At 42.0% G+C, this 6,000-nt stretch overlaps 1 protein-coding gene across 1 annotated transcript in view; it reads right to left on the reverse strand.

The window, feature by feature from the left end:
• The window catches only part of pde4d (phosphodiesterase 4D, cAMP-specific), a 119,628-nt gene extending 115,179 nt beyond the window's left edge, over window positions 1–4,449 (reverse strand). The window contains exon 1 of the mRNA XM_049763932.1: window positions 4,333–4,449. The gene's annotated coding sequence lies outside the window, so the exon portion shown is untranslated. The remainder of the gene's footprint in view (window positions 1–4,332) is intronic.
• Between the last annotated feature and the right edge of the window lie 1,551 nt (window positions 4,450–6,000).

Genomic DNA, 6,000 nt, shown 5'->3' on the forward strand with positions numbered 1-6,000 from the left:
GTGTCTTTAGTGTTTTTAACCTTTTGCTTGATACTTTACTTTTTTTGACGCAGGCAAACAAACACAATGGCAGGACGTCCAGGCGGACGAGGAGAAAGGCAAACAAAAGATGAGCACTGGGACACAGCTGCTTCTCTGCTTCCTCCACTCACTCGTTTCCCTGCGAGGTCATTCCTGATGTCCCGCGTCACACTGTGTCGTCACGCACACGCGCACATACGCACACACGCAGTTACACACCCTCCCACACACATCCTCTATCATCATCGGCTTGCAAGTTTACACAACGTCAAACCAATTCAAGTTGTCAGACAACAACCTGGGGACCTTTAGCCACATGCCACATCCATAACCACTCATCCATGGCAGTGGAAGTCCAAAGTTTCAACTGCTGTTAGCCATGATGACCTTAATACACTTCAGATGAATCAAAGGATTAATGTCTGTTTTGCTTTTTCTTGGCTTTATGGCCACACTCATTCCATGTGTCTAGTCATTTCCTACAGCTTGTGTCCATCTGAGAGCGGGAGCCTATTCTATCTTCTCAGTCAGTCGGTGGGCAACATAGAGACATCCATTCAAAGTTCATTTAATAGCTGTGGAGAATTCTGCGTTTTCAGTAGGCCTAACTGGCATGTTTTTAGAATGTGGTAGGAAGTCGCTGGAGAAAACCAAGACTTGCAAATTCCACACAGGAAGCCTGAGGCCAAGCTAAGATCTAAATCCAGGACCTGTTGACCGTTTGGCACATGTCCTTGACCCCCCATGCAGCAAAGCAAATTGCAATATATTCAGGACTCTGTTCGACCTGGACTAAAAAAAAAAAAAAAAAAAAAAGAGCTAATATATGATGACCTGTGTAGGTACACAGCTGCCTTTTAAGGAAGCACAGAGTGAGAACCCTCCTTTAAGAGTTCAAAAGTCACACAAGTCTTTAGATTTTCTTGGAGGCGTGCCACATTAATCACTGGGATCGTGACCGCCAAGATCTGCATGCAGGGAGCGTCCTTAACATGATACATTGAGGAGATATGTTTGAAGAAAAAATAAATACAACTGAGATGTTATACAATGACCCTAAATAGCATCGGTACATGTTCGGTGTTGTTATGGGAACCAACTATTCAATTAAAATGTACTGAAACTAAAAATGTGTGTGGATACGCTGCCTCGCTAATAAAAACAAACACAGGATTATTATTACAGTCATGAATATGCTTTAATAAGCACCTTATATAATATTCCATTAAGTCTCCATTATGAAATGGCAAGAGTGGCTCAGGGAAATATGTGACATTTAACTTTGTTGGCACCAAGGCAAACCGCCCCCCCCCCCCCCACCACCACCTCATCCCTCCTCATTTTCTGCAATATTACCCCCTGAACTTTCACCTCTGCAAAGCACCACAGTGCATCCTCTCAGCATGGCTTTTAAAAAGCACTCCTTTCAGAAAGGAGGACCATCTGGAATAAACTAAAGTCAGATAAACATTTACACACATCCACGTGTTCCGGATCAAAGTGGTTGAACTGAGGGGGAGACGAGCAGACGTGACGTACACGGCTGCTTTTCATCGTTCGGAAAGTGTGGCAGATGTTGGGATGCTCACGCTCCTTTAATGCTCCAATTGGACTGAAGCAAGCAGGGCCGATGTTTTTCCCAATCAACTCGAAAGAGTAAAACTCATTCATGAACTTAACTAATGCTGTCATCACACTTTATCAAAAGTGATGTACGTAGATGAATTTGAGCAAAGGCCTGATTATTGAAGATTTTCTTGACCTCCGGTTGCTGTACCGTACCAATTATCGGTAAATACCGTAGACACCGTGTGATGTGTTTTTTAGTCATCCAAGGAGACTGCAATTTTACGCAGCAACCACCCTGCAGTCCACTTAAATTGACGCCAATATGCCCGGGAGCTCACATTTACGAACAACGGCAAGCGATGCAAGCTCTACAGCACTTTAATGTCAATTTTAGTTGACAGCAGGGGGCGCTGAACCAAACACAAAAGGTGATATTCAATAGGTTTCAAATTTATGATTGCCTGCTATATTCCAAGGAGAAGAAGTATGGGGGGGGGTAATCTCTCAACACACCTCACCACAGCACAATCGTTTAGAGTCCTCAGACAATCCGGCTTTTGCTGACTTGGATTGCAAGAGATGGAAAATGGTCAAATTTAGATCGATTACCGCTCTAGTATGTGTGTACCCTGTTTTAGGGTGCATCTGGCTCTATATTAACTGAAGGCACTTTAATGAGCCAGCGAAGGTGAAATACTTCCACAACCACTCGTACTGTTACGCAGTGAGTCGCCATCCTGCAATCGGATCATTAAATGATGACATCAGTTGGAGGTCTGGCGTGATGTATGAAAAAAAAAAAAGTCGCTTTCAACATACTAGTGGCTGAAGTGTGAAACTTCACACATCTGTCTCGCCATCCCAGCATTTATGGAGGCGTCATCAGGCTCTGTTACTACTAGGTGGAACTAGTTGGGTAGAGAAGAAGGCTCACTACTGGACTCATTGGAGCTAATGAGCTCTACAGGTCACTGAGTTTTCCTGCTATGTAGCATAGCTTTTGCGTTGACAAACACAAGTAAGCCTATGGTAACCATAAAGGGACAAAAATGGCTCAGCACTGGAGTAGCTGGTCCATGAAATGCTAAATAAAGGTCTACAGATTAGGCCTATGTTATTTATTGCTGTAGGAAAGTAAGCACACAAGACAGCAAGAGAGTAATGTACTTTTTCTGCTATGCATCCTACCCTAAGTGCTTCATATAAACAAACAACTGCTACAATGCATCATCTCGTCATTGGCCGTGATGATGTGAAAACAACAAATTGCTAAGTCAGCACGCCCCAATTGGGTCTTGCTATGCACAATAGATGCTTGACTGAGAGGTTAAAGAGGCGAGACAATGTTTCCCCCAACCTCCCTCCCTCGTTCCCATGTTGATAATTAAATGGTGAATTCTGTGACGTGACGATGACGTGCAGGTGAGACAAAGGACTCACTGATTCCTTGACGTGAATGTGGGGCATGGATGACTATTTGCATGTAGCCACATGTGATCATGAGGCTCGGCGGGTGTATTTTTTGTTCCTAAAAACATGCAACCAAAGTTTTATTGTAGACTCTAAATCGTGCATTTTGAATTTCACTTGGGCTATTTGTTTTTCTATATAAAGATAAAATAAATAGACATTACCAATGATGTTATGGCAACGCTCGACATATAGATATAACAATTGAATTTAGGGATCTCCTGAAGTTACAAAATCTGTTGTGGCTTTTTCTTTAAGTAATATTGTATAAGACACAAGCGGAACTTTAGCGTAGGTCCTCACTAAACCTCATTTCAGCCAGCATCAAAACTTTTTTCTTTTGGCCTTTTGTGACTTATTGCAAAATAGGCTAGTTGCAAGAAAATAAAAATAAAATGTGAAGGTTAATTGTGTATAGTGCTGCTACATGTATAATGATTGGAATTACTTCCCATTTAGTTTGTTCTGCCTCTCAGCCGAAGGTGATCACTCCCACATCACTTTGTGTTTGGCAAGAAGGAGCACCGAGTTGAGATTTCAACTGCTACATTAGCTTCCCAGCTCGCTGCGCCACCTGGTTAGCTGCCATATGCTTGACACTTATGTGTGTGTTGTTTATACATTTTGCATTAGTGTTGGGTTTCAATTTAGACTCCTGTGACAGTTGAGCCAAAACTTCCACCGGGGAAATGCGTAGCTCTGCAAAGCAAATCATCTTAACTGCATGTGGCAGTGGAACAAGGGAAAGTGTGACACATGCAAACACACCCATTCCGTACCAATGATTACAACACACATGCATGCAAGCACACACACGCACACACACACAATTACAAATGGGCAACTTTTTATGTTCCATTTCCATATGTCAGGTTTTCTAAAAGTCAAAATAGGTCACTTTGCACTAATTCATGTTCTTTATCATTTGTACATTTACAGGACATGACTTTGTTGTGGCAACACGTGACGTAGAATAAAAGTAGTGGAGTTTATGTTCGCCTAGTGAAGTTTATGAGAATCTGCGGCACAGTTTGGGACGCGACCCCTGAAAGTCACACCAGGGATTTCGAGGAGGAGGGGGATGAAGTCCTTGAGCTCCTCAGTCAAAGTGAGGCAATGCAGTTTGCAGCACTCTCCTCCTGCTACCTACGCATATCTCACAGCACATTAACTCAATGAATTCTAATGTAATATACAATGTGGGGGGGGGGGGGGGGGACTCTCACAGCATTCATCATCACAGCTATTGTTATTATCCATAAAGAAACTTACATGTATTGATCCTTGTTTGGTGTCTCCCCTCTCTGGTAGTCCCAGTCAGCTAGAACCAAAACAAACATGCATGCATCATCACAACCATGCTCCCACTCCTGCTGCCCGCTCACTGTGCTCAGGCTCTCGAGTGATGGAAGGAAGGAGGGAACTCTCCTCAACGAGCTGCCAGCCGCGCGGCCTGGTGACGTCACAGTGTTTCCTGCTTCCCACCTCCACCAATAGTGCGGCTCTTACGGACGGGCCCCCCGCCTCCTCCTCCCCGCGCTGGAGAGTGGAACAAACCGTATGAGGTAATTGACAAACAATTGATTTAATTGGGAGAAGTGGTGATTAATTTTGAATACACTCCATTTATTATTAATTTTTGCAAACACCTTTTTTTTTCTCATTGGAAATTACATTACTCTTGCAGAGTCAGACAGAGTATAAGATAGGTGCATTTTTTCAGATAATAGTTTTAGTTCTGCAAAAAATATGACGTTGGGTTTTTTTCAATTGCAAACTGCGCACAGCTTTACAAAAACGCACATAAAAACCAATTTAAACACAGTTTATCTTTTTAAACTGGGGCAGGGAAACTATAGCCCATAGGAGCTGACCTGCTACAGAATTTTAAGAACAGAAAAATAAAAAAGGAAATATTGTGAGAAATCCAAAAAACATTTAACTCCTAAATGCTACCACTATGTATTCTTGAATGGCCTTCGGACAATTGAAAGGGTCTGATAAGAAATTTAATTTAGTTTGAAGCATAATTCCAAGCATGCTGTTTCATACTATGTCCTGCCAAGAGCTGCAAAGAAAGCTGCTTCTTTTCCAGCTGCTTTTTAAAATTCCCAGAAATTGAGTTACACTCCTGGCCACTATGTGCGATGGTAAGAACGGCGACATTTCCAAAGCGATCTGCTTTTATGTGAAGCGCATTGAATGAGACAGCTAAACCCTTTGGACATCAAACCTGTGTCATATTTCTTCAGAGTCACACTAAATGAGGAAAGAGAAGTTATCAAACATTAAGATCAATATTTGATTTAAAATGATTTTTGGGAAAATGTCAAATGTGGCAATGTGATATTTATCACACTGTAAAATCAATGTACCCTCAGGCATTGATATGCTGCGGAAAGAAAATATCCTGATCTGGACCCTAAGAACAAAATGTAACCTAAAAAATGACCACATGAAGCTCTTGTCACTTTCCCATAAGTGTATAAAAAGTCCTTAAAATGTCCTTAGGGATCAAGTTGTGTGTTTGAGTTTTCTCGTGCCACGTAGAGACTAACACTGCAAGAAAAAAAAAGACATTCACCTATGTAACAGTGTCACTAGTCATCACATCATATTAGTCCTTCAGCCTTTTTCCTTACATGGCTGGAACATGTTTAGCCCAAGGCGTTTCACTCACTGTGAGCCATCAGCCAACTATGTCTTTTCTGCACCAGAGAACATACAGGAGAAAACCAAAACACTGGCTTTCGTTTATATAGTATGAATTGAATAAGATGCAGCCAATTGGTGATTTGCATTTGGGTCACATGTGGCAGTGCTACATAGCAAACAGATCGCACTCGTAGGGGAAAATCGGGACGACCTGCCTCTATTCCACATATTCCTTTATTCCCTAATAAAAGTCCATTTGAAATCTAATATTGATTATCTGTTAGT

Source organism: Syngnathus scovelli, chromosome 3 (assembly GCF_024217435.2).
Source record: "Syngnathus scovelli strain Florida chromosome 3, RoL_Ssco_1.2, whole genome shotgun sequence".
Lineage (NCBI taxonomy): Eukaryota > Metazoa > Chordata > Actinopteri > Syngnathiformes > Syngnathidae > Syngnathus > Syngnathus scovelli.